The sequence below is a fragment of the Lissotriton helveticus genome, chromosome 9 (genome assembly GCF_964261635.1).
Source record: "Lissotriton helveticus chromosome 9, aLisHel1.1, whole genome shotgun sequence".
In the NCBI taxonomy this organism is placed as follows: domain Eukaryota; kingdom Metazoa; phylum Chordata; class Amphibia; order Caudata; family Salamandridae; genus Lissotriton; species Lissotriton helveticus.
The window spans coordinates 249,794,364-249,820,417 of record NC_136070.1 but is presented as its reverse complement, the minus strand read 5'-3'; the positions used below and the strand labels follow the sequence as shown (position 1 = coordinate 249,820,417).

At 42.6% G+C, this 26,054-nt stretch overlaps 1 protein-coding gene across 1 annotated transcript in view; it reads right to left on the bottom strand.

Annotated features, from left to right (window-relative positions):
• Positions 1–26,054, bottom strand: part of LIN52 (lin-52 DREAM MuvB core complex component) — a 349,735-nt gene that overhangs the window by 251,633 nt on the left and 72,048 nt on the right. The gene's annotated exons all lie outside the window — the stretch shown is intronic.

Genomic DNA, 26,054 nt, shown 5'->3' with positions numbered 1-26,054 from the left:
GACGGAAATTCTTATTATTTTGTGTGCGACGATGATGAAAACTATTAGATCTAAAACTCGAAATGAGGTTACCTTATTTAAAAGGGATAAGGCCTCCTGATCCTGTAAAAATGACTGGTGATAGCCCCGAACGTCAGATAAAAATAATTCTGTGAGAGACATCAAAATTAAATGCTTCTGTTATTTTTATCTTACAGAAACAATTCTATTAAAAAGAATGGACTACTGAGCTTTCCTTTGCAACCTTAGATGTTTGTGCATTCCTTGGCAACAGAGGTTACAAGCTATATCGGATATCCTATTCCAAAGAGTTGCAACTCTATATGCACATACCCAGATGGTTATAGACATGACATAGATAGTTTTGAAGAATAACTTTTTCTTGCACCAAGGCTCCTGGTACCAACAAGCTATGGGTGTAGCAATGGGTTCCAAGTTTTCCCTATCCATAGCTAATCTGTACATGGGAAAGTTCGAACACAAACATATTTGGACTGATGGCCCATCGAACTTAACCACACACATTGTATACTGGGGTCGTTACATCGATGATGTTTTCATCATATGGACTGGGAGCAAACCAGAATTTTAGCTCTGACAGATTATCTCAATAACAACTCTTTTAATTTGAAATTCACTTCACTTCTTAGACACTATCATTTTCACTAACGAAAACAAAATCATGTTGAAATTATACAGAAAGAAAACAGCATGTAAGGCAGTGTTGCATGCCGTCAGTGCGCATCCGAAAAGTCAAATTAGGGCCATACCTAAGGGAGAAATGACTCGCGTTTGCCGCATTTGCAGCGAAGATGAAGTATTTCTTAGTGAAATCAATAACCTACAAGAACGTTTCAAATGCAGGGGTTATTCTCCAGATATCCTGGACTCAGCAAAAAATTGCATACTGAAAACACCTAGACACACAAGAGAAAAGAGGCACAACGCAAAAATATGAACAAAATAGGCCTGATAACTGACTTCCATGTTGAAAGCCATGCGATCTATAAAATCATTGCGAGGCACTGCCATTTACTGACTTTAGACAAATCACTCAGTCAGCATCTTAGCAGCAAACCAAAGATCATACATAGAAGGAACAGAACCCTAAGGGACTTTTTGTGTTCCAGTTATTTACCATAGAAAAAAAGAGATGACACCTGGTTGCCAAACAAAGCGAAAGATTTTTTTTTAATGTGCCCAATGTAACGTGTGCCCCCTTGCCCAGAACGGCATTAAGGAATTTAGATACAACACATCGACAACTCACCATATTAGGGAATTCATGAACTGTGACACTAAATTTATAGTGTACTGCATTATATGCCCCTGTAATCAAATCTATATTGGGAGCACAATACGAGCATAAAAAGAAAGAATACAAGAACATATAAGGACAATCCGAAACAACAATGGCAGTACATTTTAATAGAGCACATCCGATACATGTATATCGAATATCAGAGTCCATGCAATTACACAGGCTTTTAATGACCCGAGGGGGGGGCGACCGTACAGCTACCCCCAGAAAACTAGAAGCAGAATGGATAATTTGTTTACGGGCGGTAGTACAAGGTCTGAATTTTGATAAAGAATGACATGTATTCATGAGAGATTAATATGATCTGTTATTATCCCCAATACACATTGCTGTAAGATCTGTTATTCTATTGAAAAACTTTACAATAAATACTGTTTAAAAACATACAACGTAATGTATTTCCTTGTGTATTCCATGGGGGTTGTATAGGACAAAAAATGCTGGGAAGCCCACTCGGTATGGACAGCAGAAACTTATTTTCTGCTAACTATGTACACTATGTATAGAAAGGGACAAATATTGTTCTCAGTTGTGAAATGTAATTGAAACAAATCTTGTTCTTTGAAACATTATGTACTAAGTAATATACGAAAGAATTGTCATGAGATGCTGTATGTATTTTAATAATTCTGTGATTGTTAATATTCAGAATTCCACATGAGAACGTGGAATAGTGTCCAACTTCACATTTGAATGTTAGGAAATGCATTATTAGAGAAAATATGAATGGGGCCACCAAAATCAAATGGTACAGTCATTCATTTTTTTGTGATTACATATGTTTTTCTAACACTCGCTCTCATCTCTCCTTAATCTCCTCCTTTCCTGCTCGTTGATAGATCTACTAAAGACACGTTGGTACATTACAGTTCTTTACTTTAGAATGAGATAGGACTAATCCTTTGATTCTTGTATGGTGGGTCACTGCCCTTCCATAATATTTAAAATTACATTTACCAGAACAAATTATTTTCGAAACAAAAACTAGTCTAAGATGTCGGCCACGATAGTCTCTTTTCAGTTTCCCCGTCAAGAGGAAATCACATGACAACATACGCGAAGTCCACTTCCTCTCTCTATGAAAATGGGTCTTTAAAAACGGAATGATGACACTGGGATCAGTTGTTCGAAAATACCTTCTCCGATCAGCCCAGATAACCGAATTGTGCGGCAGCATCTAAAGTAAGTGCTGAATTAGGTAGTAAATTGTCACACGCTTTTATAGCTCTGTGTAACGTTTAGATAATAATTGAAAATTCGTAATTATGAAGCAACCTGACTTTAGCACTTATATCATTGTCCCTGAAACTTTTTCGTTTGTTTCGTTTAGGGGCTTATCAAAGTTCCCCTTGTGCCACTGATAGGATGCATATACGGGTAAGCACTGTTTATCACAGTTTAAACAGTTTAAACATTAACTTACGCGGCTCTAATTGCCCGACTAGCTGCTATCGGCCACTTCCATGTACCTAGTTTGAGGTGTGGACTAACAACCAATTAGCCGATTACACAAACGTTCACATTACATTTAACCCTTTAGGTGCTGCCGTTGGCCAACGGTCGTCACGGGCACTACCTCCCCAGTGCTGCGTGCGACCGCTGGACGTCCAGTTCAGCACTGGATAATGGACAGCGCAGCACTGGGGAGGTTTGTTTACGAGCTCCTAAGGTGTTAAGAGACTTTATACGTGAGAATATATTTTTGGCTCTTCATTCTGGCATGATTTTTAAGTACTAAAATTAAATACGATACAAGCGCATCATAATTCCGCATTTTTCCTAAGTGCAAGTAAAATACTCCGCTTGAAGACTCTCACATCGCGCCATTTGCCTGTGTAGAAATACTTTTTAATTCATTCCACAGATAACTGCTCTTTACCGTTTCACTACCACGTGCTAATTACAAGTTTCACCAAGCGTCTATCTACAGAGATACTGCACAACATATTACGCTGCCGCCCTTGGAGGTATTTCCTTTTCTTATATTCAGTTCCAATCCTGGGTGTTTTTTACAAAACCATTACCGGTATATAAAATTCTTTGCGACAGGTTATCTTTATTTGAGACATCCTAATCAACTGGAATATTTAGCCAGTGATATTTTATGTGCATCACAATGCTACCTCAACAATGTATAAACGTGTGCTAAAATTTCATTTTAATATAGGAAGTCAGTGGTTACACATAATCACGAAGCATAATACATATGACCCATTGGAAGTACCTTAATTGAAAGGAAATATTATCCACACCGTCGTCCTTCCAGGTAACTAATTAGGAGTTCCCTCAGATAACACATCACATTAGATTCAGTTCTATTGATTGGGGAACCATTCTTATAAAGCTACTACAACTTCTGAAGATGAACGAACACTTTTCCGATATACTAGTTATTTTGCATAAATCAGTAGATGACTTTATTCAATGTGCTTATATTTTTTTAGCACCATGTAAACCATCTTGTTGATTGCCTGAAACATAAGCATTATGAGAAATGCAATTTTTTGCACGAGTCCACTAACACGTGTTCTTTTAATTTTTGGCTCTTACATACGGGACTACTTTATGAGCCTCTCTACTTTTTGCAAATTACTCCTGGATAAACAACATCCTGCATAGACAAGTAAAATCTCAGAAGAGATTATCACCAATAGGTAGGACAGTCTCTTCTTTTTAATAGAATTATTTCTGTAAGATAAAAAATAACAGAAGCATTTGATTGATGTCTCTCACAGAATTCTTTTTATCTGACGTTCGGGGCTATCACCAGTCATTTTTACAGGATCAGGAGGCCTTATCCCTTTTAAATAAGGTAACCTCATTTCGGGTTTTAGATCTAATAGTTTTCATCATCGTCGCACACAAAATAATAAGAATTTCAGTCTTACACGTGTTTTATATTTCATTACTACGTGAGAAATTTCCAACCAGTTGTTGACGTTTTCCAACCACGATACATATAAGGTATTCTTTGGGTGTCGTTATAGACACCTTGGTTGGCTGACTTTCATCACGCTTGGTTAATAGCATGCCACACCCTTTTGCTCTCCATCTCCGAGCTAATCTGTGTCTTTCCTAAATAATTTTTTTTAAAAAACACTTTTTTCAATTTCGGTTCACTGATCACCTTCTTGCACAGTGTTTGTTAAAGAGAGCAAGCATCACTCTTTCTTTTTTTTTCTCTTTTTTGTCCTCATCTCACCTTTAAGCATTTTGCAGAATGTTACAGCCGTTGTAATGGACCTGGGCTCCCCCCGGCCGACTGCGGATGCTTAGGTCCCCAGACCAACTCCTTGTACTGGAGTTTAAGGTGTAATCATAGGACTGGGAGCCTTCGCACTTCAGTATCTACACAGTCTCAGCACATGAACCTTCAGAGGCTAAGTTCCGTAGAGCTCTTAAACCCACGTATTCTGCTCTACAATTGATTAGTGGCTTGTTGGCCTACACACTGTCTCTCACCACAGCGCGGGGACACGCCGGTGCGCGTAACCAGGCGCTTTAGAAATCTCCATAATAATAATAATAATGATGATAAGGGGTTGCAAGAGGCTATTTGAGGTGTTACCAACGCTAGCTAAATTGAGGCGAGCCATCGCAAAAGCAGAATTCAGCCATTCTTCCGTTCTTGGGGGGTTGGGGTCTTTCCATTTCAGGCAGATTTCCCTGCGCGCTAATAGGATTAGACACAATAAGAGTCCTCTATCCCTTGCTACCAGGTCTTTTGTTGATACGCGGTCGTCAGCAAAAAAGGCTAGAGTCCCATTAACCGTGATGTTTGTACTAAAAATCCTGCGCAGGTAGCCTCCAATCCCTTCCCAAAATGTTACCAATTTTGCACATTCAAAAAAAACATGGATGTCTTTTGCTTTAGGGGCCATGCATCTATAACATTTCGACTCGGGGGATGGGGCGAACTTTGCTATTTTAGCAGGAGTATAATAGATACGATCAGTTACAAAGAAATGGTTTTTCTTTAGGCTGGCAGATTTAGTATATTTGCATAGAAGATGGAGAAGTGTGGCTCACTGGTTAGAGGCGGCAGACCCTGAAGCAGAGGTCAGACCCGGGACCAGGGTTCAATTCCCGACGCGGCAGGGTCTTGAGCCCAAATATCCACGGACTCGATAATTCTCGTTTCGGTGCCTACTCGAGTCACAGGTTCACACTCTGCAGCTCTGGGCATCAGCTTGCTTAATCTCCACTACGGCCCCCCGCGGCGGGATGCCTGGCTTTCACCTTGGGGATGCCCAGTACGGGTATCTCACAGGGAAAACCCAGGATGGGTTCCCAAGGCAAGCGCCGAGATGCCTACGGGTAATCGAGCGCTATATAAGAACGCTTAATAATAATAATAATAATAATAATAATAATAGAAGATTTAAGAAAGGCGCTAATAATTCCTCTATTATGGGTTCAAAGGGAGATTGTCTCCACACCAAAGCCTGGGATGGAATGTCTTTGTCGTCTGCTTCAACCAATTTCTTGCACCAAATTGATACCTCTCTCTTAATCTGATGGTCTGACAAAGAGATTCTCAGTTTCCCAATCTCCCATTATACCCCCGCTCTCTGCCTCAAACCATGATTTCAGTTGTAAAAACTTAAATTTGGAGAACCCAGGGCCTATCTTAGCTTTCAGTATTTCCCACGAATACACCACATTGGTATCACCCAGATCTGACCAGATGGAGACTCCAGCCTCCCTAATAGGGGCAACCAAACCATCTTTAAGACAAAGAGGAGTCCCTGGGGAATCCCAAGTGGGGGCATGGTCTGAATAGTACCCTATCTTGCACCTAGTCCTTACTTTGCACCTGATTTCTAGCGCATTTTTCAGGACCTTCAGGCGCACGTTCTTGAAAAAAATGTGTGCTCCAAATTTATAAAGAAACCCTTCTGTTCTACCTCCTTCAACATTGCTTGTCAACTCACTGGGAAGAAACCCCCAAGATGAAATTAAGGGTTTCGTTAGAAGCATCCTGATGGCTTTAAATTGAAATGCCACCAGGTACCAACTAATATCCGGAAGGGCTAACCCACCTTTAAGCAACCTCCACCTCAACTTCTTCCAGGACAACCTCACTCCCTTATCTCCCCAGATAAATCATTAAAAATATACGTTAACTTGGGGAGGACAGTCATTTTAACTAAATTCACCTTGCCAAAAATAGTCAAAGGGAGATTTTCCACCTTACAAATAGACGATCCAATTCATTAGTAACTCTTTTCAAATTCAAGGGGGCAATTCTATCCAGATCGCTGACTATAGCAATGCCAAGGTATTTAAATTCTGTGCTGGTCTGCCCCGTCCAGTGTGTTATATTCCAGCACATTACCTCCGTCTTGGAAGAGTTGGCTAGGTATCCAGAAATTGAGCCAAACTCCCCCAAGAGGGCCTCCACCCTTGGCATTGTTGCTTCTGGATCGCTGGTGTACAGGATGATGTTGTACGCATATAATGCTATTTTGGATGTATACTGCTGAGATTTAAAGGGCTGAATCTGATCATCAAGCGTTATTGCCTGAGGCAATGGCTCTATATATATGTCGAACAACAGGGGAGAGATGGGGCAACCCTGCCTGGTTCCCCTCTGAATCTCAAAGGAGTAAGTGTCCCATTTACCAACATTTTTGCAGAGGCTCCTTAGTAACATTGTCTGAGCGTATGAATAAACACAGGGCCTATGCCCATAACCTCCAAAACCTCCCAAAGATAGGACCAACAGACCCTATCGAACGCCTTGGGTTCAGATCTTACTGTGGCCAGATCGATATTACCAATGAGGAGCTGTGTCTGTTCCTGAATAAAACGCCTGCCAATAAACCCCTTTTGATCGGAGAAACTAACCCAGGTGCCAATTTGGCCAATCTCCCTGCCAAAATACCCATAAAGATTTTATAGTCGGAATTTAGCAGGGAGATTGGCCGATAGGAGTCAGCCCTCAATGGATCCTTCCCAGGCTTAGGTATTAATACGATGGTCGCCTCTCGCCATGAGCTTGGTATTTGCCCCGAAAGACTATAAATTGATTGAGATAGGGAACCCAATGTTGGTGCAATCTCCTCCTCGAGAAGTTTGGAAATCTCGTTCGGGAGAGCATCCAGACCTGCTGCTTTCTTATTTTTAGATAGCTTTATTTGCATTTTAATTTCCTCCAATGAGATCGGGGAGTCCAAGAGGTTTCTACCCTCCTCTGCGTTAGGGACGATAATGATTTAGAACTCAGCCAGGTCTGGATTTGATTTTTTGAGGGTTTCAAATCCTCCTTATAGAGATCTGTAGAAAGAGAGAGAAGGCAGTTCTTTATGTCCTCTACATCCGTGGATTTATCTCTGCTATCACTAATAACTAGCTCGCTTATATTGTTTTTTGTGCGGTCCGTTCTGGCCTTCCATGCCAGCAAGGAGCCGGCCTTCTCGCCATATTCGAAGTTCTCCATATTTTTATTTAGCCATTGGGCCCTACATTTCTCATTTAATTTGCCTCTATAGTCCAACCTAGCTGTCTCAAGATCCTCCTGTACTTTACCAACCCTTTCAGGTGGACCATTCCCCAACAGGAGAAGATCCGCTTCTAACTTCCTAATTTTATCTTCTCTCAGTTTTAATTCACGGCCTTCAATTTTGTTTTTATAAGATATAAGACCATGTAGCCTACCTCTAAGATTGGCCTTAAAGGCGTCCAAAACAACTCCTACAGATGTTGAGCCGATGTTAATCTAAAAAATTTCCAAAGAGGAGGCTTTGACGGCCGTGACAATTTCAGGGTCAGATAACATTCTCCTGTTTAGAGTCCATCTCATCTGGGCTGTCTTCGTTATTCTTTTACAAGAAAATAAAACAGGGGCATGATCCGAAAGGTGACTGGGGAGAATAGAAATAGCAGTTGTTTTAGACAAAAGATCTCTGCTCATAAGTATGTAATCAATCCTTGAGAAGTGATGATGTCTTTTACTATAAACCGTAAACCCAACATCATCTCCCCTCACCTCTCTCCAGACATCTACCAACCCAATATCATGCATTAAATGTTTCATTGCACGCCGAATATGAGGTGCCCCTATATAATGGCACTGATTTGACCTATCTTTATTAGGGTACAGGAGGACATTAAAGTCCCCCCCTATAATTATAGGGAGATTCTCCAAGATTAACTTTGAATACATTTTGGAAATATATGTTGGATCATCCACATTAGGGCCATAAAAAGACGCACAAACCAAATCCATACCCTCCAGATCCAAATGTGCGATGACCCATCTCCCAGTTTGGTCTGTCTGGAAAGATTTTATAGGACATGCTGACCCCCGTTTTATTAAAATTGCAACTCCGCGAGTATTTGTTGTTTGACCGGAGGCGCAGAAGCTTTCGACCCAAAAGGTGTTTGTAAACAGTTTTCTAGCTTCCTCAGCAGTCAGATGTGTCTCTTGCAAAATGCATATCTGTGCCTCTGAGAGTTTTAAGTACTTCATCATTACCAATCTCTGTCTCCTGGGGCACCTCATTCCATTAACATTCCAAGAGACAAAGCTTTTCTTCCTACCCTGAGTCGCTACTCCCGCCATATCTTCTGAATTCTTTGAGCTAGAACCAACAGCCCATAAACCCAAATCCTAAAGTGAGATGAGTATTTTTCCATTTTCCCCCCTGCCCTCCCTCAGTGCCCCCCATCCCACCATCCCTTCCACCTGTGTCCCTTCGCACCCTTGAGGAACCCTCCCTTCCAAATAGGCAGAGCCTATTTAGTCTCGCCCACCTCAACCTCAAAATAAATAACTTACTAAAACAGAAAGAAAGATGAATAGACAATCTTAACTGCCACTATAAGGAGCAATTCCTGTTATCCTTTTATCTTCATATCCTTCGTGATAGCACACTCCCTCAATCAATTCCCAGGCTTCCCAGCTTTAATTTCTGCTATGACGTCATCGACCTCTCCTGTGGTACGAAACTGATGTATCCTATTAAACATAGCCCGTAATTGAGCTGGGAACTTTAGTTGGGCCTTAACCCCTAATCCTTTTAACTCTTCTAATCTGCTCCCAAGCTCCCATTGCCTGGTTGCTGTTGTATGGGATATATCCGATCTTAATTGAAAAATAGTTGGTTCTTGCCCAGTAAGAGAAAAGGAGACAGAGCCTGCCTTGACACCTGTAGATAGTATTTGTTCTTTGACAGCATAAGAAAGAAAGTTGACCAAAATCTTCCGGGGCTTCAGGTGGCCTTGCTTCCTCCTAAATGGTTCCCGATGGACTCTTTGAATCTCTTGGGATAAATTTATATCTGAAGAGCCTTTGAGTACTTGCCCCTGTAACAAAAAGATGATAAGTCCCTTCAGATCGGTCCCTTCAATAGTCTCCGGGACATTCAGAAGTCTCAAATTGTTCTTCCGGGAGTGATTCTCCAATCTTTCCAGATCTTCTCTCAACGTCTTATTCTGGGCTGCCAGTTTTGCAATCCCTGATGTGGCAGAGCTTATTGCCTTCTTAATGACAGGGATCTCTGCCTCTATTTTATCTGTTCTTACTACTACCTCCTCCAGTTTCTGGGCCAACACCTCACAAGAGGATTTTATTGCTGCTTGGTTAGCTTCAGAGACGGAGAATCTACTTGCGAGTTCAGCTTGATTCATCTCTGAGATCTTGAAGCCTGTTATCATTTCCCCTTTCATTGCCAATAAGATGTCTGAAAGGGAGTGTGTCGCCAGTATATTATCCCCAGAGGCTCTGGATTTTTCCAATTCTAACTCCCCAGGCTCAAAGTCCGGATCAGGCCCAGGCTCAGGTTCAGTAATACCATTCTTATCTGTCATATCCTGGGAGGAAGGAATACACTGATCCTGAACTTCCAGAGCCTTAAATCTATTTGACAACAGTACTTCAGGGTGAGGCTGGGATTCAGACAGAGCTGGAGAAGGATCTGTATGGCTCATTACATAAGATTGCTTAACCCCCCTCTGTTTACATTTCTGAAACGGGGTCAGCAGAGGTGTTGAATCTTTATCGGCATCTAGTATTTTAGTTTTGACTTTAGTTTTATTTTTAACAGTCCCACTTTCCTGCTCTCCTTGACTACTTGTTTCAGTCACCTTACTCTGACTTATTGCAGAGGACATTATTCTTTGATAGGTTTTCAGCAAGGGTGTTATTCTAGTTTTTAAAGCAACCACCTTCTTTCCCCTACTCTTCCCTCTACTTTTCGGGACCTCCCTGAACCTTACTTTTCCTTCTTTTGCAGCGTTCTGTCTCTTCGGCTGTCCCTTTATGTTAGTCTCAACAATAGGGGGAGATCTCCTTGGGGTCACTATGGGTTGAGTTATATCTAAATTCGGGGCTAAAAGTGCTGCTCGTATTCTAAGTGTATAACGCCCTGTTTTCAACGGGAAAATACCCCTTTACCCTCCTCAACCGACGTTAGTTCCTCGAAGCAACCTTCTCTTCTCCTCCAAATAATGCAAGGGGCTGCCAAAAAAGAAACCAGCCTCACAATGCCCATACAGCGGGACAATCGTTTCACCAACAAAGAAAGCCAAGAGTTACTACTGATCGCCTCGCCCCCTCTGCGTTCAGCACAGTGCTCGTTTTTAGGCTCAAAGAAGCGTCTCCCACCTTCAGTTTCAGCGGCAATGGCGACCTTGTGGGGGCAGACACAGCGCTTCCAGCTCCGACGTTCCCTGTACCAAGCCGAAAGCAGAAGCAGGCAGCGTCCCGGCGATTCCGCAGCCGCGCTGCCTCCTCCCACCGCCAATCGTTCACCGCGTCTGAACGTCCCGCTGAGCCCTCTGAACCCGCAGCGTCTGCACGTCCTGCTGAGCCCGCTGAACCCTCCGCACTTACCGAGCCAAAGCCGAACAGCATCAAGAGAACCTCCCCGTGGTGACAGAGGGACTTCGTAAGGGGTACCTGATTACTAAAACATCAGAAAAAACTCTGGATATAATCTGCTATATCGTCATCCACATCTCCGTGTATTGAGGCGTTTGAGGTGAGCGCGACCCCGGCCGTTTAGCAGGCGGCCGCCATGTTCCTCCGCCAGAGCATCACTCTTTCACTTATCCTGTTTTTTGTCACAGTATGTCTAATACACAACTACTTACTAACACCAAACAATACAAAAGGACAAAGACAATGGCTCTTACTTTGACAACTTTTGTTTGCAGCCTTGAGAAAGTTACGTTTAGTAACGAAACACGTGTCGGCTGCCTGTATCATTTCTTCGTGATCAACAGCACAGATGAACTCACAACAATAATTCTGTATCTTGTGTTCTTTATAAACATTGTATTGATAGACTACTGTATGAAACAAGATATTGAAGCACTAAAGGAATGCTACAGCTTTGATGTTCTCTTCTTATCCATAGGCATCGGTACTGTCCATACGAATGATTAATAGTCAGGACACTCTAAACAGGTCAAGACTGGGAATAAACTCCCTTAAAAGCACATGCTTCTATGATAATAAATATTGGAGTGCCGAGGTACAACCATTTAAAAAAAAGTTTACTACAACGGATCCTGAGGAATTTCAGTTGAAGCTGACATCTGTGGTAGTGGGATGTCAATGTTACCTTGAGGGCCACCTATACCACACCTATAGAAATCCGTCCAGAAATAATCAGTACAAACTTAGACTCATTATAGAATTAGATGTGCAACTGTCTAAACCACCGCTACCTGTATTTCATTATTGGGAACTTATTGTGTTTCACTTTGGGATACCCCTTGGATACACACTGGGGCTGACCGGTCATCAGTACCTTAACAGTTCGCAATGGATTTCTGCGTGGCTTGCAAGTTGTTCCCAACTGTGATGACGTGGCGTCGAACTACTTCCCTGTCGGCATTCGTATATTTACGATTAATAGCCTCGAGGGACTCTGTGTGGGAGCCTCGAGTGCTTGATAGAAGTTCTTATTACCTCCTTTTGCTCTCACATGCCTTTGTTATTTTGCACTTGCCTTCTAGTGTTGGTTTTACACAAGCCCATGTCACACTTATCATTTTAGGTGCCTAATGAAGAACTAAGTCACCCTATCCCCTTCATCCTACTGAGAACCAATAAACTACATAGACACTTTGGAACAAGGGATGAAGTTGAAAATTATTTTTTTCTTGTGACACCTTGGTAGGTACCTATATACACTCAACACTCAGTTCCTCTCAGTTTCGACTTTGAGACAAGTTTTGTTAAAGTAGACTGCACACTCCGGTGCGCATTTTACTGCACGCTTATCTATTGTATTTGTTTTTGATTCTTCTGTTGTGGTATGTACGCATATCGTTCCCTACTATCACTACCGTTTCCCATATGTCTCACCTTCTCTGGCTCTTTGTCCTCCTTTGCCAACATTCAAACACATTATAGGTTAAAACAGTCTGGGCTCCACCATGGCTAATCGGAATTCTTACTCACTTTCCCCTCCTTGACACATGTAACATCTTGGTCAAATTTCAATGCGGTCCCTCTTTATAGCGCAACAACTTAACACCATACATGAACTGAACACCAAATGGGAAATTTACTGCATGGTAGATGATGATTGGGATAGATGTCCAGGAACTTCCCCTCACTTTTTTTTTTTATTCTATGGAACTGTCAAGTTTATAGACATGTCCACCTACATGTTGTTTCTAAATAAAATTGGACATTTGTGTTTTACATGTAATGTATCATTACATGTATTGTGTTTTCAGTCACTTGATGCTGTGCATGTTGGAAGTATGTAATTCGTGGTTGCTATTTAGTTACGCTTTGTTTAACAACTTTTTTTTACCACATGTGATTATTGAGTGGTTTACTTCATGGTTATTAATGTTATGTTGTAAGTCACTATGTTTTGTTTTATTTGTACATGTATTTATTTTCCACTGTTTGTGTCACTGATTTATACATTATGTACTCATTACATAATAGCCCTGAAGAAGTCCATCTGTATATGGGCAAAAAGCGTCGGCTAGCTTCTTTGCTCTATACATATGAAGGAAAGAAAAAGACAATGAAGAGAAGATAAACTCCCATATTAATTCTTGGAAGACTTTTTCAAAACATTCATTGATTTATCAATATTGTTATCTGTTGCAAATGTGATGCACCTGTGTTGCTCATACTCCACATTTCTCCCTAGTTTAAGGTGGCACTTTTTGGCAGTGTGCGCTCACAGTGAGTGCACACAGTGGAGGATACCCTCCTTGAACCATATAACAAATATTTTGAGAGATAACGGTGTAGCTGTGTCCACTGCAAATTTTCTTTCATTAGGGCCTGCACTTTGATTATCTGTGATTATTGCTTCAGGTAATCGGATAACAGCCAAGTAAAGAATCTTCACTCTTCAGTCTGCTTATGTTTAGTATACTCCTGCTTGGAGACAGCATCATCACCATCTGCTATCAAATCAATCACCTTGCACTACAGCCAGAAAAGGCATGTAAAGGAAACCACCCCAAAACTTTTCCCGAATCTCAGACAGTGGATCCACAACTACAGGCAGGAAAATGAGTATAAAAGTGTGACCCAAACCACCCTATATGGTGCCAGTTCCAGGTTCTTCTTGACTAAGGGATGGAGTGCTCTGCCGAATACTCAGAGCTGCTCTGAGACTAGTATGTGAGTGCCTGCATGACAGCCAGTGTCCCAGGTGACATCACTTGACGTCTGCTCAACTTGCTGGAGAAGCTATGAGTCTGTCTGTGCCTACAAGCCTGCCTGCTAACAGAGAAAGGGAGAGTACCTGGTCCTGCAAGAGGAGACACTGTCCAGGAGAACAAGCCCAGTCGTGTTCTCGGTACGAGTGCCCAAAAGAACTGCCATCAGAAGTAAGTGGTGAGGTACCATCAGGTCTCCAAGAAAGCAGTTCATGTGGTGAACTTCATAGAAAAGGTAAAACCAAAACAACAGTGTGCCTGCTGGCTCTCTTGCATTGTGCCTTAAGGACTTGGACTGCAGCACTGCACAAGTGGTGCATCCTGCAAGGAGCTGTTGTCATCACTGAAACGGAAGACCTGCCCACACCCTAGAGGCTGCAACTGCCGAAGATGAGCATTCAACAATCAAGCCTCTCGTATGTATTGCTCACTACTGTGGCCAAAAGCCATAGACTTGTTCCATGGCAAGGAGGATGCAATTGCTGAAGAAGAGCACTCACCAACTATGCCTGTGATGCTGATCACTTTAGCGATGTGACTGAGGACAGATGCCTCCACCTGTGGCCCTGCATCACAGATGAAGATGCCAATGATGTGATCAGGATGAATGCACCATCCATCACACCAACAGCATCATCTCTGTGGAGCAAGTAACACAAGTTCCACACTTATAAGTCTGTGAGACTATCTCTCCTGCTGTTCTGAAGTGAATCTGTTGCCTGTCTGAATCTTTTGTCCGTGTAAACAGGTGCACAAACTACCATTAAGGTCACTGCTCAGTAAACGTGCACTAGTGCCTAATCTTTGCTATGTCTATATCTCTTGAGAACTCGCTATTGATATTGGGGGCTGCACTGCAGAGTAAATGAGGGTATCCTAGTGGGTGCAATGGTTGATTAAGGGCAAGTAAGAGTCGATTGTATATCCTATAGCTGTACCTCCCATCTTCTTGTGTAGGACTTCGTTCTGTGATATTAAAATACTTTCTTTTACCAGTGATAAGTACTGAGCTGAATAGTGAATTATTGTGCCTGCTTTCTGAACGAGTGCCAAGTCTATGCCACCTACACTCCACACACACGCACACTACATCCTTGAGAGTCAAAGTGGAAGGGGTGTGCTTCGCACAGTTTGTAGTGCCATATTATGACAGACCCTGGTCACCACTGGTAAACAACCTCAATCTCCACAGTAGTGACCTAGTAGCCTCCGTCTGCCCTGTGCTCTCTCCCTAGCCCCCGGAGACGGTCAGACAGTGCTTTTCAATTGCCCTATTAACATGAAGTAATAACAAAGTTCCGGATCAGTCAGGAGCTTGTGACAAGAGATTTATCATGGACGAGTAAATCACCTGGATTTACCTAAGAAGTGTATGCTTAAAAAGAGATGCACTTTGGCTCACTTACCTTGGTATAAGAGAGAGCTTGACAACAGTGCTTTACATTTACAGCAGGTTGCCAAGCATGCCAACGAGCAATACTTTCAGACCAGCCTAATTACGGTATGTGGAAACGGGATATGCCTGTCCTCAAAGTGCTAAAATCTTTGCCAAGGAGCATTAGATGGCTATACAGTCACTTCAACTACTTTTTAAATGCTCCCCAGGGACCTTTGCAGTGAACTGTAAACCGTTACCAGTTTAAGTTAGGAAGAGGAACATACCCTGCAAGTGACATTGTGCGCTCTACGGCGATATTACTAGGATACGCCTGGAGCCATTGTATATGTTACAGTCAAAGTGTGAAATCCCCGTATTGTATAGAATGCCTAGGTAATGTATAGAATGCCTGATGGTTTTTGGCAAAATATGAAATATAAGTTTTTTGTGAAAATGTTACATACTTTTCCTAGGCATTCTATAAAATTCCTAGGCATTATACAGAATGACCAGTACCATTTACGCAAAGTGTTAAAAGGCCACAAGATGAGATTCCTAGGCATTCTGCAAAGTGTGAAATTAAGGTATTGCATAGAATGCCTAGGTAATGTATAGAATGCCTGATGGTTTAGAGGCAAACTAGGAAATATAAGTTTTTTGTGAAAATGTTACATACTTTTCCTAGGCATTCTATACAATTCCTAGGGATTATACAGAATGACCAGTACCATTTATGCAACGTGTTAAAAGGGCACAAGATGAGAAGCCTTTATTAATTAAGACGCATTTTTAAACTGAAAGAACAAAACTACGAAATAAAGCACAGGATATTCTTACCGGTAAACAATGAAAGCAGAACTGAGATTGAAGTACTTGTTACACTAAGAAAGGCCGGAGTAACACTTGGAATTGTACTCACTTTTATTCTTCACACAAAAAAACACCTTCTATTTTGGCACTTTGATCTTGTACATACATTTCACGACTTCAAGAAGAATGCGAACAGAATATTGTTACCAGTGAAACACAAAGCAGAACTGGCATGAACTACTTGTTGTAGCACAAAAACACCTTCTATTTTGGCACTTTGATCTTGTACATACATTTCACGACTTAAAGAAGAATGCGAACAGAATAGTGTTACCGGTGAAACACAAAGCAGAACTGGCATGACCTACTTGTTGCAGCAGGGAAGGCTAGAGTGACATTTTGAATTGCACTTAATTTCCTTTTTCACACAAAGGCACCTCATATTTTGGCATTTCGTCTTGCACATACACCTGACGAATCTTTGGCCGCTTCCTGTGGACTGAGAAGTAGCTGCAGATCGGAGAGGTATTTCGTGGTCAGGAACGTCTTCAATTCTCTTTTTTTTTTTTCCCTCATTTTTCACCCTTGGTGAACCAAATAGTAGCACGTGGAGATGAACTTACTGTCACAGGTAAACTGGTAGGGGCTCTAAGTGGTGCAGCACGGGATGCCCCTCAGTAAGTAATGCCAAACTTCAACAACACCACATTGGAACAACCGTCAGGGTCATATGCTGCATTAATATACCCATTTCTATACCGATGTCAACCTTATTGGGTATAAACAAACGTGGAAAAGGTGCCAAGCAGTGTAATCATTGGACCTTGGGGGGAAAAAAAAAAAACCATGGTCGATTAAAAAACTATTACCAATTTAATAACAGACAGAAATTTCTCTTGCGTGAGTTGCCTGATCTTAAGAGGTCCAACTTCGATACTTGTAGCACAGAAGTGCGCCAGTCCAGCAAGGAAGGAGGTAGCAGATCCTTCCATCTCCTACATATCTCCCTTCTGGCCAACAAAATACCATAAAAAAGTAAATTTTTTGCCAGCCCCTGAAACTCTGGAGAAACACCAAAGATAACAAGAGCGGGACCTAATATGACTTGGGATCCCAAGGAAGTGGAGAGTGATTGGCAAACTGCATTCCAAAAAGGTGTTAAAAGTGGGAAATCTAGGAACATGTGCAAATCGGAGGCTGCTATCAAACCGCATTTAGAGCATGAGACAGGTGAATTATCCGAAAACTTTAACAGGCGTTGTGGCGAATAGTAGGCCCTATGCAGCGTGAACAGGTGGTTTCGGCGTAGCCAAGATGGTTTCACAATATTCCACATGATCTTAAAAGACTCAAACCACAAGTTCTCCACGCTGTTGTTAGTGATATGTGCGGTCCACAGTAGATCAGGCAACTGGAACTCACCCTCGATCTCATCCAGTAAAAGATTGTACCAGAGTGAAACCTCTTTCTTAGTTGGAGGCTTGTCTGTTAAGAGGGACACTATATTACTATCACCCCCCAACTGAAATCTACCTTTAACAGAAATATGTGAGTGTGCCCAGCTTTGTATTTGTAGGTATTTAAACCTAGAAATCCCAGCCCCTATTTTTGAACTCAACACCTCCCACGGACGTAGGCTACCATCAACAAAAAGATCCCTCCATACCACGAATCCTGCCTCTCGCAGCGGTACTGCAAGGCTATCCAGAAGCCAGCTCGGGGATCCAGGTGAATTCCATAATGGAGCCTTACCAGAATAATAATAAATTGAACGCCTGAGTTTGACCCATGTTTTAGATATATCTCTCAACACCTTCAGTTTTACTTTTTTTTTTAAACTTGGGATCCCCAAACTTAAACAGAAATTCATGATCAGCATCCTTTTCCCCTCGAAGCAATGCTGTAAACATGTGCCCATATCCAGAGTTTATCGGAGATTTTAGCAGCATCCTGGTATGGGACAGCTGAAAGGCCCACCCATAGAGCTGTAGGTCGGGCGCCGCCAAGCCACCCTTCTCTCTTCGGCGCCTGATCTTCTTCCAAGCTATTCTAGGAGTGCGATTATTCCAAATAAAAGAGCATATATCACTTTGGAGTTTAGCTATCATTGTAGGTTAAAAAAAAAGGGGGATGGTATTAAATAGAAATGTAACCTTCGGAAGAATAGTCATTTTAACTAAGTTAGATCTGGCCAGTAAAGATAACGGAAATGAAGACCATGATTTCATTAGCCTGCGACACTCCTTGGCGATAAGGGAGAAATTTGATGGAACTATCTCGTTTATATCCTTATATATATTTAGGCCCAAGTAACGCAGGACTGGACTTAACAGTACCCATGCCACAGGCACTGGGTCATTCCAGACCATTATATCCGTCTTGGTAGCATTGACTTCATAGCCAGACACAGATCCGAACTCCTCAGCCAACGCAATTACAGCCGGAAATGCCGAACGAAGTTCCGATGAAAAAATGAGAACATCGTCCGCATACAAGGCTACCTTCCTCTCCCATCCTTCAAACATAAAAGGCTTGATGTTACAATTGTCCCTAATCCGTTGAGCAAAAGGCTCTATATACAGATCGAACAGAAGGGGGGAGAGGGGGCAGCCTTGACGGGTACCCCGAGTGATGTTAAATGGGTCTGATAATTCTCCGTTGACAAGTATAGAAGCTGACGGATTCCTATACAGGAGTCTGACTGCGCGCCTACATTTTTCACCGATGTTAAATTTTCCCAAGACCTCCGATAGGTAAACCCAGTTAACCCTATCGAAGGCCTTGGTGGCATCCAAAGTAAGATCTGCAAGGGGAAGTGACGCCGCTGTCGCCATGTCGATGGCACCTATGAGATCACAGGTCAACTCGTATAGCTGACGCCCCCTTACAAAACCCTTTTGATCTACATGCAAGATGTTTGTTGCAACTGCCCCCAGCCTATTTGCCAACACAGATGTAAAGATTTTATAATCTGTATTTAAGATAGAAATTGGTCTATAAGACCCACAATTAGTTGCTGGTTTTCCTGGTTTTAATATCAGTGTTATCGAGGCGCTATCCCATGAGGTACGAGGGGACATCCCTTCCTGGAGGATCTTATTAAACAACTCGGTTAAGAAAGGGAGGATTGTTGGAATCAGGGCTTTATAGATTTCAGACGGCAGCCCATCTGGACCTGATGCCCTACCTTTTTTACTACTAGCAACTGCCAGCCTAACTTCCTCTTGAGAGATAGGATCTTCCAGTACAGTGCTTTGTTCTGGAGACAGTGCCGGAAGAGAGACCTCCGGCAGCCAATCTTCGACCTGCTTTGTCTCAACGTTCTTATCTTCGCAGTATATTTCACTAAAGAAATCTCGAAGCACTCTCCTAATGTCAACATCGGTGGAGAATGTTACACCACCGGACGTAATTGAATAATTGTTATAGCGAACTTGCTCGGTCTTCGTCTTGCAAGCCAACAACTTACCGGCCCCCTCGCCATACTCAAAATGTGCCAACTTGCTGGCTTCCCATCTCTCTAAGACCCTAGCATCTAAAACTGAGCTTAGCTCTCCTTTTAAGGTGGTCACTTTATTCTGCCACTCATGTACTGTGGTCGAGAGGGTGTCCGGATGCCTAGCAATTTCTGTTTGAATTCTAGTCATCTCCAATTCTAAGGAGGCCACTGCTTCCCTATAGATCTTATTCTTATGTGAAGCTTTATTAGTTATGTATCCCCTTAAGAATGCTTTAAGTGCATCCCATATATCTCCTGGAGAGGCAGAACCCAAATTTGCTTCCATAAAGAACTGCACCTCCACATTGAGAGCATCGATGATATTTGGCGAGGAGAGCAATGAACGATCAAAGGACCAATTTCTTGATCGAATCTTAGCGAACCCTTCCAAATCCCAAAAAATCGCTGCATGGTCTGATAAATGAAATGGTAGATGGAAGACCGATTTAACTAGGTTAACTAATGATTTGCTAATCAAAATAAAATCAATTCGAGACTGGTGATGATATTTGTAGTTTCGAAATGTGACTCCTCTTTGCAGCCCATGCAATGATCTCCAGATGTTGTTATACCCTAATTGTTTCATGCTATCTTGCAGGTAAGACCTAGTTTTAGATAAGACTTTAGCTCTGTTAGAGGGTGATTTATCTACTAGGGGATCCAGAACTATGTTGAAATCGCCTGCTAAGATAAACGGTTCAGGGAATAGATACAGGTGTGAAAAAAGAGTCTTCAAAACCGATGGGTCATCCTGATTAGGACCATAGTATCCCACTATAGTAATTGGAGACCCCGATATTATAACTGATGCTATTACCCAATGGCCACCAGAGTCTACCAACTTAGAGACCAATCTCGCTTTAATAGATTTTTTTAAAAGATTGCCACACCTCTAGTGTGCATCGATTGCGAAGTTGTTATGCAGATATCGATCCACCTATTCTTTTTAACCAGGGAAAGTATTTCAGACTCAGCCAGGTCTGATTCCTGGAGTACTTTAATCTGTGCAGTTGAGTCACGGAGATATTGCATAATGTTATTTTTCCTTGGACTAGTTTGCAAACCAATAGTATTCCAGGAGAGAATAGCCAGTTTACTCATTATACTGATATTCCCACATCCCTGCTTTATCAGTACCATCAAGTTTATAAAAGCTGATCTGCAATAAGCCCCTAACCAGAAGAAAAAAAGGACAGTCAGATGCCCCTTTGATAACACCAATGACAACAACAAGTATAAAGCACGATTAAAGCGGAAATGAGGACTTTTTTTTTTTTTTTTTTTCCTGCAACCCCCCCCCCCCCTCCCCCCCCTGCCCCCTGTGCCCCTGCCTGACCCCCCACCCCCCTTGGGAAACCCTTGCTCTATCTATCTGGATAAACCAGAAGATAGCATTCTATCATGGACTCCCGCCTTAACCATGACCGGGGAAGAAACAAGGAGAAGAGAAAAAATATCACAGGAGAAAATGAAGAGAGATAGATCTATTCTGTATACCCTGTGCTGTCCATACGAAATCCATGTTATGTAATATGTATTATGTTTTATATGTTGTTTGTGTTGAGTTATATATTTCACTGAATTTGTTTCAAAATGATTACACCCTTCTTTTTTTTCTCCTTTTTTCCCTTTCTTTTTTTCCACACTTTCCCTCCATCCTTATACACATATATTTCCCTTTATCTATTTCTTTATATTTTTAGTTTTTCAAACATTGTTAGATAACCAATCAGGGAAGCTTAGCCTAACTGGACGCTCCTTTTTCTTTGCCCATGGTCAGCAGTAACTCGTCCGCTGCCTGCAGTGATCTGATATTATGCATACTATTATTATACATAACTCTCAATGCTGCCGGAAAAACTAATTGAGCCACTGCACTGTAGCTTCTAAAAGCCTCGAGCCTCTTCCCGAACTCCCATTGCTTATCCAGAGTAGCCCTGGACAAGTCAGATCGAATTTGAAAGTTGAATCCCTTCGCACTGACAAATTTCTGCTTTAAGGCCAGATTTAAAATAGTTTTCTTAAGGGAGTATGTATGAAAGTTAACCAAGACTTTTCTGGGCTTGGATCTTTGGGGATTCTTTCTAAAAGGCTCTCTATGAATGCGTTGGATGTCTAAGGCTAATTCTTCCTCTGACTGGTCTAATCGCAATGCTTCTTTCAACAGTGAGATGACAAACTGCTTAATGTCCGAACCTTCTTTATCCTCAGGGATATTCAAGATACGAAGGTTATTCCTTCGGGCATTATTCTCCAGCGTCTCCATCCTTTCTGCTAAGATTTGATCGTCTTTCCTAAGCGTGGTGATGTTCACGTGTACTTCATCAAGATGTAAGGACATACCTGTTACCCTGTCATCAAGTACCTCTGTTCTCAGTGTAAGATCACTTAATTTTTTATCCATAGATTTACAAAAACACCTGATGTCGGCCTGATTTGACGCCGAAGTCTCAAACCCTTTTTTAATATCATCCGACAAAGATGTAAACATTCCCTGAAAAGAAGCCTGCAAAGTGGCAACCAGGTCTGCATTAGTGCAGTTGGACGACATAACACTGGACAGGGGAACTGATGTAACTGATGTAGCAGATGTAGCTCCTTGCATAGTATCTTGTAAGCTCGAACCGGATATTAAAGATGAGGTGGGCCAGCAAAAAAGGTGGAGACAATGGGGAGCCAGGACCAAAGCAAGAGGCGGGGGGCGACCCGATGTACAAACAATAGTGTCGTCAACCTCACTCGCTGTATCCCCATCTCGATCCATTCCAACCTCCACACTAGCTCCCAAATGCACTGAGCTTTCTACGCCACCTGTAGCCATATCCATTAGGGTATTATTCTTATTAGGCAAGACCACAGTACTCATTTCCCCCTCAAGACCTATAACCTCTGCTGGTACCTCTGCTGGTGACTTCTCTAGGTTATCAGGGGGAGGACTTTTATCTGGTAATAAAACCACTTGTGGGATCACCTTAAAAAATGACCTGAGTGACGGAGTTATTTTAGTCACAGAGCTGGAAGTTTTGCCCTCAGACCCCTTAGTTGATTTACAGGTATAGGCACGCTTCGCCTTAACCTGGCCTGTCAAGTATGAGGAAAGTTTGTTTTTGCTATTGGTGCTGGCGTTGTCAAAGATAGTATTACTGGCCAACACAGACTCCACAGGTTTAGTCACAGACTCAGCCTCGCCAAAACATGGAACAGAGGGCAAGCTTAAACCCCCGTCCACAGAAAACCTAATATCTTGAGGCTGCGTTTGCTTATTTTTCGCTTTCCTAGCCTTTGCAACCCTTATACTTGTTTCCTCTCAAGTTGTAAGCTCCCTCTGCCCAGTTACCGCCATTGCTGCTGGTGTCTCCGCAGCCTCCACCTCTTTCCCTCCGTTCTTGATCCGTCGTCAGCTCCCCCACCTCTTCGCAGATTTTCCAGTCACCTCCACCTCTGTAACGGGGCACGCAACAGCCCCGCGACGTCTCGGAAGAAGACTTCGAGTCCGGCGTCCCCGTCGGAGCTCCAGGGCGGCCAGACCCCACACCGGCAAACTCGCTGTTCGCTGCAGAGACCCCCGGCACTCATTCGTGATCTCCTGCCGGCTCACAAAGTCGACAGTGGCCGGTATGCACACCGCAGCGGCAGCCTTCACAGGTAGACACGCCCCCTCCCAACACATGGGGTATAATGGCGAGCGGGCGAGAGTGACTAAATAAACGCCAACCTTTCTTCATAGAAAAGAACCCGTTTGGTTAACCACTGCAGCGTGCGACGCTGCAAACAGCCTTAGATGTCAGAAAACCGCATTCAAATACAGCCCGGTAACACTTAATAAGCACCCGGACAGGAGTCCAGGAACAGAGCACTGCAGCAGCTCAAGCGGCTGCCGCCATGTTCCCCCCACCAGGAATATCTTCAATTCTCATTAAGTTCTTTGGACATACAGTGAATTGTGATCTGGCGTAGAGTTGCTTCAAGATTACTTGTGGAGTTCCAAGTCGGTAAAAGCCATCTTCCGTCACATTCATAACAACTGCCAAGAGATTGCGTGAGTCATCCTGCCCTTTGTCGACGTCAGGAATCGGAACTCGCACAGTGGCACCCAAAGGCACAGGAGGAATTTTTTTGTCAGAATCCCTTTTCATTTTTTTGGCCTGAATCTCAAGGTTCGATTTTGATTCCATTATACTTTGGATAGCTTTCTCACTATTGAAGCAAACATTGCACAAAATGCTAACCCCATAACCTTCTACTTCGTCGCAGTCATCGTCTTTAGGAGAAGGTCCACAGAAGGCATGAACGTTTCGGCCACACTTTCGACATGTATGAGCACCGCTGGTTTCTTTTAAGCAGACGCAACAGATAGTGGAAGAAGAAGGATTTTCGGTAACCACGGAAATGGAAGGCTCTTCGATAACCATGGCTTCATCACTGTTTTGGTTTTCTCCATCATGGATTGCATTCTCAGCTATGTTTTCTGCAGGGAGCTGTGCCTCTTGCATTGATTCATCTCGTCTTTCTTCCTGCTGTTGTGTTGTTTGTACGCTCTCTATTATTTTTTCGAGCTCTTCCTCAGTCTCTACGTCTTGTAAAACGTCGTCAGGCAGGGACGACGTCGAGAGACTTTGCAGCCAAACAGAGTTTCATATGGTGACCTCTTAATCCCAGAATGAAAAGCTCTGTTCTTCATATGTTGGAGGAACAGTAATCCCTCACTCCAGCAGCTAGTTTTTTCATCTTGCATCCAAGCACACAGCATATTTTCAATGTCCTGATTAGCTCTTTCGACGCTTCCCTGACTTTGTGAGTGGCGGGGCTTACCATGGACGATCTTCAAGGTGGGCCAATACTCCTTTAGGCTGCTTACCACATTGTTTGCAAATTCCCTGCCGTTATCGGACTGTAGAATCGTTGGAGCACCAAGCAACGTAAATATGTCGACAAGCTTGTAGGCTACTTCTTCCACTCTCTTTGATTTCAGAGCCCTGAGAACTACAAACTTAGTGAGATGATCTTGGTACACCATTATAAACTTGTACTCTCTGTCAGGATGGGACTGAAAATTGATGAGATCAACCTAACAACGGGAGTTGAATTCAGAAAAAACCATTGGCTTGACCACAACACCTTTTTTAACACCTTTTTGCTTCTTCTGGCAAGGCTCACAAAGGTGAATATACAGCTCAATATCATGACGGGTAATGTTCTTATACTTGGGTGAAAGTTCTTTCAACATCCTGACTCATCCTCCATGACCAATAGCCAAATGGGCCTTATGGAGTATGTCAAATAACTCGGAGTCCGCAATGTAAAACTAAATAGCACTCGTACCTTCTTTAACAGGATAGATCAACTTAGTCGTATTCTCGACCAACATTACGTCATAGTGTTTCACCAGCCAATAGTCCCGTGGTTCCTTCTTAATGGTCGTCTTAGCCTTTTTCACATCGTCCGCTAACTTTTGGTAACTGGTTTTGGTTAGGAAAACACAGTTTTTAGCAGCATTGGCTCTTACTTGAGATAATTCATCGCAGAACCGTCGTTGCATGTAAGCATGGCGTGATTCCTGTCGTGGCACTACACTCCTTTCTGACATGGTGATACAAGAACCACGGGAAAGGATGACGGAAGAACGTCTGTGGAACCTCAGCCGGATGCTGTACACGACCTCTGACCCTGCTTGAAGGCAGGTCGCTCCCCACACCACCGCACGGCTGCCACCTGCTCTTTCCCTGGTTACTTGTGCTGTCTCTGCCCCTCGCTTGCTGGCAACTTGTGCTGTCTCTGCCCCTTGCTTGCTGATAACCTGTGCTGTCTCTGCCCCTTGCTTGCTGATAACTTTTGCTGTCTCTGGGATTAGGTGTATTATATAATTTGCCGGCAGACAATCAGGCAAAGTATACAATGCCTAGGCAATGTATAAAATATCAATCATTTCATACTTTGACGTTCGATTTTCAGTTATTCTATACATTACCTTGCCATTCTATAGAATGCCGGATTTCACACATTGCCGGGCGGGATTATGCGTATTATATACTTTGCCGGCAGACAATCCGGCAAAGTATACAATGCCTAGGCATTGTATAAAATATCAATCATTTCATACTTTGACGTTCGATTTTCAGGCATTCTATACATTACCTAGACATTCTATAGAATGCGGGATTTCACACTTTGACTGTAATATATATATTAGTATGTCTATGTATCTTACAAGTGATCATGATGTAAAGCGCTCCGATATCTACGGGTCTGGCCAGCGCTATATAAAACTCCTAAATAAATAATAAAGAGGAGGAAGCAGCTGAAGGCAGGAGGGTTCAACACACTTTCAGGTATCATGAAAAGAATCTCTGTCAACTGAGTACAAATGTATACAGGCACACTACCACAAAAAGGGAAAT